The sequence below is a fragment of the Mus musculus genome, chromosome X (assembly GCF_000001635.26).
Source record: "Mus musculus strain C57BL/6J chromosome X, GRCm38.p6 C57BL/6J".
Lineage (NCBI taxonomy): Eukaryota > Metazoa > Chordata > Mammalia > Rodentia > Muridae > Mus > Mus musculus.
Window position 1 is genome coordinate 26,271,052 of NC_000086.7, and position 11,500 is coordinate 26,282,551.

Sequence of the window (11,500 nt, forward strand, 5' to 3'; positions counted from 1 at the left end):
GTTAGAGCTGGCAGTACACATCATATACCTAACATGGTGTCAGATGGCAGAAGTGTGGATTGATGATATCAGTATATATTTTGGTGGCATTTGGAGTAGCTTGTATTAATGTTCCAAGTGGCATCAGAGAACATGGGCATTCTGGATGATCCTGGATGATCCTGGTATCAAGGATTGTGGACATAAAACAATGATATCTTTTCCCACATTATATCAATGAAATCAATATAACATATCTTAGAACACTTCACAACATGACCTCAAGCTACAGTATTGACCTTAAACTTCAGAATAGACTCTGGTGGCCAAAGGGCTCCTTGATATGAACAATTCCATCAGAAGCAACACAGACCATACATTTCAATATAGATGCTAGTGCCATCATTGGTTATGGACATCAAAATACTTTCTAACTGCACTTTGAATTATTGATATTAATATGGTACTCATTTGCAACAGGGGTCACTGAAATCAAGTTTGCCTGTGGTAGCACAGATCTTGAAGGAAAAAAAACATAGTTACTGTTTCCAGGTGTATCTTTGACATCAGCATAGATTCAGAACCTGGAAATAGTATTAACATAAGCGTCTTCTCCATTGCCAGGATGGATCAATGATACTGTGATCTGTTCTTCTAGTTGCAGTAAAGAGCGTATAAATTATTTAAAAAAAAAACCAGGAGGGGCTATATGCATAAATCATGGACATTTCATAGATTCCTGTGCCCCATAATATCTTGAGAGGAACAATAATCACTGTCGTGATTACCGATCTCAGAAGGCAGTCAGGTCACAGGCATGAAAATCATAACTGATTGTAACACAGTACACTTAAGTAAACATGACTTAGGCAACAGTATTTACCAAGAATTTCAAGACAGAGTCTTCTAGCAGTAGGGATAATAGATTTTAGCAAGATCTTCAGAGGCAGCACTGTCTATAGATATGAACAGAGTTACATGTAGCACTATGGATGGCTATCATCATAATTTTACTATAGGTAGTTGGGAATCACTGATATCATCATGGTCCAAAGTGGCAGCACAAATCTCTAATATGATGTTTGCTATTGCGGGTAAGAATTGTAGATATAGTTTGGTGTCTGCTGACAAGTGTATCACTAATATTGAAAAGATTCAATTATGGACATAAATCTTTTCTCTGGTGGAAGGAGGGATCAATTACATCAAATCTCTTCTTGCAGCAGCAAGAATATTACCCACAACAAGGTCTACAAAAAGAAAATACATTCATGCATCAGATATATCAGCACAGTTTTCAGCAGCAGGTAAGCTCTCAGACATCAAGCTTATCCCCAATGCCAGCTCAGAACATTCACCTCAATGTATAACTTTGTACATCAATATGAACCTTGGAATTCAGTCTGTTTTCATGAAGCAAAACAGATCATTGACTTCAATAGGGCCTTCCAAGTAATTGAAACTATGGATACCATCATGTTTCCTGGGTTCAGCATATAGCAGTGACAGCAACATAGGTTCAGGTTGTAAGTCACATCAGAAGCTTGAAACAAGTTTCCAATAGGAAAACACATTATTAACCTCATTGGGATCTTGGGCAGAAGTTCTGACCATGCATTTCATAATTGATGCTTTTGTCCACAGTGATCATAGACATTACCAAGATCTTCAGAGTCAGCACATGTGGTTACAAATGGTACAATGGGAGAGTAAAATCAACATATTTATCTTAGCAAATAGGACAATTGGTATCACAATCTGGTCCAAACTGTCAGTAGGTATTATTAACATCCTGGTTGCCTCTGGCATCAAAGTTCTTGGATATACCATGGCGTCTATTGCCAGGAAGAATCAGAACATCGTGATTGTTTCAGAGAGCAGGGAGAACCATGAACAGAAATCACATCTATAGTGTCAGAATGGAGCATTGACTTCAAAATTATCACAGCTAAGAGTATATATATATATATATATATATATATATATATATATATATATATATATATATCATAAATGACATTCACACAGGTGAGAGAAACATGTATCACTGATATCAGTATAAATTCCAATGACAGTTGGAATCACTCAGATTAATGTGGCCCTAAATGCGAGAAAGGATCAATGACAATATTGTTGCTTGTGGTATCAAAGAGTATAGACATAGAACGATTTGTCTTCCCATGATGTATATATTAGTGAACTCATGGTCCAGAGCAGGGGCTACATGCATATATCAGGGATATCAACAGAATTTCTGTGGCCAATAGGATCTTAGATATCAATGTGATATCCAGTGCACCTCAGATCCTGTACCTCAATATGATAACCAGTGTCAGTATGGACCATAAAATATGGAATTACCTTAAACAGCAGCAGAGATCATCCTTATGATCAGGGTTTCCATCAATTTCAGTAATAGAAACAATGGAATCCATCATGATTGCTGGTCAAAACATTCATTACCCACATCAACATAGTTTCAGGTTTCAAGTACCATCCCAGGTGTCAAAAGTATCTCCAGTAGCAGCACAAAGCACTTACCTCATTATGACATTAGGCAGCAATAGTGATCATGAACTTTACAATAGACTCTTTGACTAAAGGATCATAGACAGGACAGAATTCAACGTCAGAGTCTTCAAAGTCAAGACTATCTATGAATCTCAACATGTTTACCAGATGCTTTATTGATAAGTAATGTCAATACTTTTAACTTGGCAATTGGGAAGTTGGGATCTCTGATGTCATTACCTGTTCCAAAGAGGCAGTAAGAATCCCTCAGGACCTGGTTGCCAGTGGCAGCTTAGAACTGGTATATACCACCTTGTTTGATGTCAGGAAGTATCAAGGCCATCAAAATATTTAAGAGGGCATGAATGACTATGTAAATAATCCTCTTCTCTGATGAAAGGATGGATCTTTGACATAAAAATTGTTGCAGCTGAAAGCATACTTCTCATAAATAACAGCAGAAAAATTTGGATAGCTGATATCAGTAGAGATTCTATAGGCAGTTGGAGACGCTCATATTTATGTTGCCCCATAAGTTAGCAGAGATTACTGTGATCACAGCTGCTTGAGGCCTGAAATGTCATGAATATAAAAGTGGTATCTTTTGTCACTATGTGTCCTCAGTGTAACAGAATATGAAACTGAACATGACATGGAGAAACAGTAAGACCTAAATTTTCACCTTATGTTCAGATGGTCTCATAGATCCTGGACATTAACAGTCTCATCAGAAGCATCATGGACTGTGGGTTTAAACAAGGCCACTGAAGGCAGCATAATGGATATTATCATATTTTCTTTAGGCACTTTGAATGAGTGACATTAATATAGTTCTCAGAGGTATCAGGGATCACTAATGACAAGGTGGCCAATGACAGCATGTAACGAAGGCCATACCATGGAATCTATTGCCATTTATATGTGAATGGCATTAGCAAAGATTAAAATGGAAGAAAAATTATGATTATAAACCTCTTATCAGGTGGCAATATTTATCTTGACAGCGCAATTCCAGGGGCAGTAACAACCATGTACATTACATGGTTGATAGCAGGCAGGAACATCAACAGAATTTCTTATGGAAGATAGAATCTCAGACATCAATCTGATCTACTGTGTCACCTCAGAACACTTACCTCAACATGACCTCTACCATCAACATGAACCTTGTAAGTCAGCAGGTTCTCAAACAATAGGAGAGATTATGGCCATCACCGGGTTTTTCATCAACAATAGAAAAAAAAAAAAAAGGATTCCATCATTATTGCTGATCACAGCATGCAGCACTCACATCAAGGTATTTTCAGGTTTCAGTTAGGATTACAGGCATCAAACTACTCTCCAGTAACAGCTAACAGTACTTAGCTCATTATGAACTTAGGCAGCAATACTTACCATGGACTTTACAACAGATTCTTATGGTTGATTTATCATAGACATCATGTAGCTTTTCAATGACCACACAGACTATGGGTGTCAAAGTAGTTACCAGTGTCAGCATGAATCAGTAATGTCAATATATTTTCCTTGGTAGTCAGGATCACAGATGTCATCAATATTGTCCAAATTGGGAGTAGAAAACACGCCTAATCTGTCTATGGCAGCAGGGATCTCTGATATAACATAGTGTCCATTGCCAGTAAGTACAAGGGACATAAAAATACTTTCAGAGGGTTTCATATAAACAAATCTCTTTTCCAGTTGCCAGGTGCATTGTTACATCAAATTGCTTATGAATGGCAAGACACTTCTGGGATTTTAGACAGAGGAATAGATAACAGTCATCAGTAGTAATTCCATTGGCAGTTAATGAAGGTCATAATTTGGGCAGAAGAGTCTTCAGGGATCACTGACATATTTTCTGCTAGAGGCCTGAAGTATCATGGTCATACAGTGGTATCTGATGCCACTATATATATATACATCATCATAACATTCCTCAGAACATGTAACTCAACATGACCTAAGATAGCATTACTGACTGAACTTCATTGAAGATTCTGACGGTCTCAGGGATTCTTCACATTTACAGTCCCTTCAGGAGCAACACATACAATGGATTTCAACATGGATACTAGAGGCAGGATGCATGATTCACATCATCCACATTTCTGTGGCACCTGTGCATTAGTGAAGTCAACATGGTTCCAGTGTCAGCTAGGATCACTGGCAATAATTTTGCCATTGTCAACAATATTCTCAGACAATACCATGGGGTCTGTTGCCAGGTATATATTAGTGACATCAGCATTGATTTAGGGGGCATAAAAAAATTAGGGTCATAAAACGCTTTTCCAGGAACAAGATAGATTACTGAGATCACTACCTCTTTTGGTGGTAGTAAGAATATTGTCCATTTCATGCATGATAGCATTTGCTACATGAAAGTATCAGGGGCATCAACAAAATTACCTGTGGCAGGTGGGATATGAGGCTTCAATCTGATATTCAGTGCTACATAAGAACACTTACCTCAACATGACATCAAGTGTCAGTATGAATTTTGGAATTCAGTATGTTCTCTAGAAAAAGCACAGATCATAGACATCACCAAGGTTTCCATAAGCAATAAGAATTGAGTTCATCATGATTTCCGGTTGCAGAATACAACACTGACCTCAACATAGCTTCAGGTTGCAAATATGTTCAGTGGCATCAAACATGTGTCCAGTAGCAGCACACTGCACTTATATCATTATGACCTTAGACAACAGTACTGACAATGAACTTCACAACACATTATTCTTGTTGAGTTATCACAGACATCATGACATCTTCAAAGACACTGACTGAGGATCTCAACATGGTTACCACTGGCAGCATGGATGAGTGACATCAATTTCCCAATTCCCTTGGCCAGTTTCCCTAGCATTTGGGATCACTGATATAAATTTGTTCCAAAGTGTTAGTAGTGATCACTCACTGCCTGGTTGCCTGTGTCAGTAGGAATCTGAAATATACCATGGTATCAGTTGCCAGGGATATCAAGAGAGTTTCAAAGGTAGATATGTCCATGTAAAGAAACTCCCCTAGTGGCACTTTGAATCATGATATCAAAATGTTTACAGGTAGAAGGATACTTGACATAAATTTGACAGAAGCATTGATAACAGACATCAACAATGATTCCATTGGCAGTAGGAGACAGTGATATTAATGTGGTCCCATAAGGCAGAAGGTATCACTGCCATGGCTGCTAGATGCCTGAAGTATATGTAAAAGGCAACAGTGTACATTGCCACAATATATGTGACCTCCACATAATATATCTCAGAACATGTAATTCAACATGATGTGACTCAGCAGAATTTATCTAAAACTTCACCTAAGTCTCTGCTAGCCTCAGGGATCCTTGACATTAACAATAATCCAAGAAGCATCATGGACTGAGGGTTTAAACATGGCTACTTGAGGCAGAATGGATGATTGATATCACCATAGTTTCTACAGGAACTATGTAATAGTGATATTAACATGGTAACCAGGGACAGCAGGGATCACTGGCAACCAGGTTGCGAATGGTAACATGGACCTAGGGCAATCCCATGGGGTGTGAAGACAGTTATATATCAATGACATCAACCTCACTTCACAGGGCAGAATAAATCATTGTCATAATTGCCTCATTTAGTTGCAGGATAAATCACTGATATTCACATTATTTCAGATGGCAGTAAGGATCTTGCACATTACTTAGTCAACATCATGCAATGTATTCATGTATCAGTGACATCATCAGAATTTGTAGTGGCTATTAGGATGTTAGATATCAATCTGATCTCCATTACTGAGAACACTTACCTCAATATAACCTATCATTTCACTATGGGCCTTTGAATTCATCAGGTTCTCAAGAAACAACACAGATCATAGCCATCACCAGGGTCTCAATTAGCAACAGGAATAAAAGACCCCACCATGATTGCTGGTCATAGCTGCATCACTGACTTCAAAATAGCTTCAGGTTTCCAGCAGGATAACAATTATCAATATTTATCACATGTTAGATATTGTGAGCTATACACATACATGAGAAATACCAACTGATGATCCTGTGGCAGGTAGGTTTCCAGATTTTAATCTGATCTCCAGAACCAGATAAGAATACTTCCCTCAAAATAAACTTGGGCATTATTGTGGACCTTGAGGTTCATTATATTTTCAAGCAGTAGCACAGATCATAGACACCACTAGGGTTTCCATTAGCAATAGGAATAAAATCAAACTTGGACTCTATCAAAATTGCTGGTCACAGCATACATCACTGGCATCATCATAGTTTTTTGTTGTTGTTGTTGTTTCACGTAGAATCATAATAATGAAAATACCATACATGTTTCACATCAGGAGCTACATGAATGCATCAGGGACATCAACAGAACTTCCTGTGGTGGGTAGGATCTCAGACATCAATTTTCTATCCAGTGTCAGATAACAACACTTACCTCAATATGGCATTGTGTATCAGTATTTACCTTGGAATTCAGCATTTTCTCCAGAAGCAACACTGCTCATAACCATTATCAGGGTCTCCATTAGTAATAGGAACTTCATGTAATAGATACCATTATGCTTACTTATCACAGCAAACAGCAATGATATCAGCATAGCTTCAACATTCAGATGTGATCACTGACATCAAAGGGAACTTCAATAACAGTACACAACTCTTTTGTCATTATAAACTTAGGCAGCAGTACTGACAATGATGTTCACAATAGATATTTATGATTGGGGCATCTCAGATGTCATGGACCTCTTCAAAGGTAACAATTGTTGAAACACCATTCCTGCTACAAACTCTGACTATAAATCTCAACATGGTTACCAGTGACATCATGGATGAATGAATACATGGCCTTTGGGACCTCTGATGTCATTAATTAGTCCAAACTAAGAGCAAGCTTCACTTTGCTTTGGGGTCTCTGGTGTCATTAATTAGTCTAAAGTGGGAGTAAGATTCACCCCTGACCTGGATGCCTATGACACCAGGTATCTGGCATACAAAGTAAAGTCTGTTGCCAAGAAGAATAAGGGACATCAAGGTAATTCAAGAGGCAGGATGCATAGTGACATCAAAATTATTATAGATGGTAAGAATCTTCGCACAAATTGAGCAGAAAAATGGATAACATACATCTGTAATAATTCCATTGAATGTCTGACACCCTCATATCAATATTGTCCGAATTGGCATCAAGAATGCTGGAGGCCTGAAGTAACATGGACATATACCGGTGTCTGGTACCACAATTGATATGTTTTCAACATAACATATGCCAGAATATGTAATTCAACATGAAAATAGGCAACACTATTTAACTTGAACTTCACATTATTCTGATGGTTTCAGGGACCCTTAGCATTAACAATACCTCCAGAAGCAATGTAGGTCATATGTTTCACGAAAGCTACTTGTGGCCTTGCTGGTCCACTCCAACACTGTGGTTCCTTGCCCACAGAGTCTCTGGACACCTGCAAGTACCCCCACAGGATCCCCCATGGGATCTTAAGACCTCTGGTGAGTGGAACACACCATGTACTCCAATCCAATCACGCAGGACATGAGACTGCCTTAATTAGGGAAGCAGAAAAACCAGCCTGATCAGGGTCACAATTCCCTTCCAGTCCATACCAGCACGGGGTATCTTGCTCACAGAGTCTCCGGACACCCGCAAGGACCCCCAAAGGAACCCCCACGGGATTTTTTTTTTCCATTTTTTATTAGGTATTTAGCTCATTTACATTTCCAATGCTATACCAAAAGTCCCCCTTGTGCGCAGAGTTTCTGGAGATCCCCAAGGTCCGCACAGGACCCTCCATGGGATCTTAAGACCTTTGGTGAGTAGAACACAACTTCTGTCAGGAGGCAGGTTCAAACACCTGATACCTGGGCACCTTCCCTGCAAGAAGAGAGCTTGCCTGCAGAGAATACTCTAACCACTGAAACTAAGGAGAGAACTAGCCTTCCAGGTCTGCTGATAGAGGCTAACAGAGTCACCTGAGGAACAAGCTCTAACCAGAGACAACTATCACAGCTAGCCTCAGAGGTTACCAGATGGCGAAAGGCAAACGTAAGAATCCTACTAACAGAAATAAAGACCACTTACCATCATCAGAACGCAGCACTTCCACCCCACCTAGTCCTGGGCACCCCAACCCAACAGAAAAGCTAGACCCAGATTTAAAAGCATATCTCATGATACAAGTATGGGAACCACGCCCTAGAAAAAACAAGAAGATAATCCCTCAACAAAACAAAAAGAAGACAACCACAAGAACAGAATGCCAACTTTAACAACAAAAATAACAGGAAGCAACAAATACTTTTCCTTAATATCTCTTAATATCAATGGTCTCAACTCCCCAATAAAAAGACATAGACTAACAAACTGGCTACACAAACAAGACCCAACATTTTCCTGCTTACAGGAAACTCATCTCAGAGAAAAAGATAGACACTACCTCAGAATGAAAGGCTGGAAAACAATTTTCCAAGCAAATGGTATGAAGAAACAAGCTGCAGTAGCCATCCTAATATCTGATAAGATTGACTTCCAACCCAAATTCATCAAAAAAGACAAGGAGGGGCACTGTTGTGTTCTACTCAATGATAACTTGGTCAAGGAAGGAATAAAGAAAGAAATTAAGGACTTTTTGGAGTTTATTGAAAATGAAGCCACAACATACCCAAACTTATGGGACACAATGAAAGCATTCCTAAGAGGAAAAATCATAGCTCTGAGTGCCTCCAAAACGAAACTAGAGAGAGCACACTTGATTTCAGCTTGACAACACACCTAAAAGGTCTAGAAGAAAAGGAAGCAAATTCACACAAGAGGAGTAGAAGGCAGGAAATAATCAAATTCAGGGGTGAAATCAACCAAGTGGAAACAAGAAGAACTATTCAAAGAATTAACCAAACGAGGAGTTGGTTCTTTGGGAAAATCAACAAGATAGATAAACCCTTAGCTAGACACACTAGAGGGCACAGGGACAAAATCCTAATTAACAAAATCAGAAATGAAAAGGGAGACATAACAACAGATCCTGAAGAAATCCAAAACACCATCAGATCCTTCTACAAAAGGCTATACTCAACAAAACTGGAAAACCTGGACGAAATGGACAAATTTCTGGACAGATACCAGGTACCAAAGTTGAATCAGGATCAAGTTGACCATCTAAACAGTCCCATATCCCCTAAAGAAATAAAAGCAGTTATTAATAGTCTCCCAGCCAAAAAAAGCCCAGGACCAGATGGGTTTAGTGCAGAGTTCTATCAGACCTTCAAAGAAGACCTAATTCCAGTTCTTTACAAACTATTCCACAAAATAGGAACGGAAGGTACTGTACCCAACTCATTCTACAAAGCCACAATTACTCTGATACCTAAACAACAAAAAGACCCAACAAAGATAGAGAACTTCAGACCAATTTCATTTATGAATATCGATGCAAAAATCCTCAATAAAGTTCTTGCTAACCGAATCCAAGAACACATCAAAACAATCATCCATCTTGACCGAGTAGGTTTCATCCCAGGGATGCAGGGATGGTTTAATATACGGAAATCCATCAATGTAATCCAGTATATAAACAAACTCAAAGGCAAAAACCACATGATCATCTCGTTAGATGCTGAGAAAGCATTCGACAAAATCCAACACCCATTCATGATAAAAGTTTTGGAAAGATCAGGAATTCAAGGCCCATACCTAAACAAGATAAAAGCAATCTACAGCAAACCAATAGCCAACATCAAAGTAAATGGTGAGAAGCTGGAAGCAATCCCACTAAAATCAGGGAATAGACAAGGCTGTCCACTCTCGCCCTACCTATTCAACATTGTACTTGAAGTCCTAGCCAAAGCAATTAGACAACAAAAGGAGATCAAGGGGATACCAATTGGAAAGGAAGAAGTCAAAATATCACTTTTTGCAGATGATATGATAGTATATATATGTGACCCTAAAAATTTCACCAGAGAACTCCTAAGGCTGATAAACAGCTTCAATGAAGTAGATGGATATAAAATTAACTCAAACAAGTCAATGGCCTTTCTGTAAACAAAGGATAAACAGGCTGAAAAAGAAATTAGGGAAACAACACCCTTCTCAATAATCACAAATAATATAAATACCTTGTCGTGACTCTAACTAAGGAAGTGAAAGATCTGTATGATAAGAACTTCAAGTCTCTAAAGAAAGAAATTAAAGAAGATCACAGAAGATGGAAGATCTCCCATGCTCATGGATTGGCAGGATCAACATTGTAAAAATGGCTATCTTGCCAAAATCATTCTACAGATTCAATGCAATCCCCATCAAAATTCCAACTCAATTTTTCAACGAATTAGAAAGGGCAAGCGGCAGATTCATCTGGAATAACAAAAAACCGAGGATACCAAAAACTCTTCTCAAGGATGAAAGAACCTCTGGTGGAATCACCATGCCGGACCTAAAACTGTACTACAGAGCAATTGTGATAAAAACTGCATGATACTGGTATAGTGACAGACAAGTAGACCAATGGAACAGAATTGAAGACCCAGACATGAAACTACACACCTATGGTCACTTGATCTTTGACAAGGGAGCTAAAACCATCCAGTGGAAAAAAGACAGCATTTTCAACAAATGGTGCTGGCACAACTGGCTGTTATCATGTAGAAGAATGTGAATTGATCCATTTCTATCTCCTTGTACTAAGGTCAAATCTAAGTGGATTAAGGAACTCCACATAAAAGCAGAGACACTGAAACTTATAGAGGAGAAAGTAGGGAAAAGCCTCAAAGATATGGGTACAGGGGAAAAATTCCTGAATAGAACAGCAATGGCTTCTGCTATAAGATCAAGAATTGATAAATGGGACCTCATAAAATTGCAAAGCTTCTGCAAATCAAAAGACACGGTCAATAAAACAAAAAGTCCACCAACAGATTGGGAAAGGATCTTTACCTATCCCAAATCGGATAGGGTACTAATATCCAATATATATAAAGAATTCA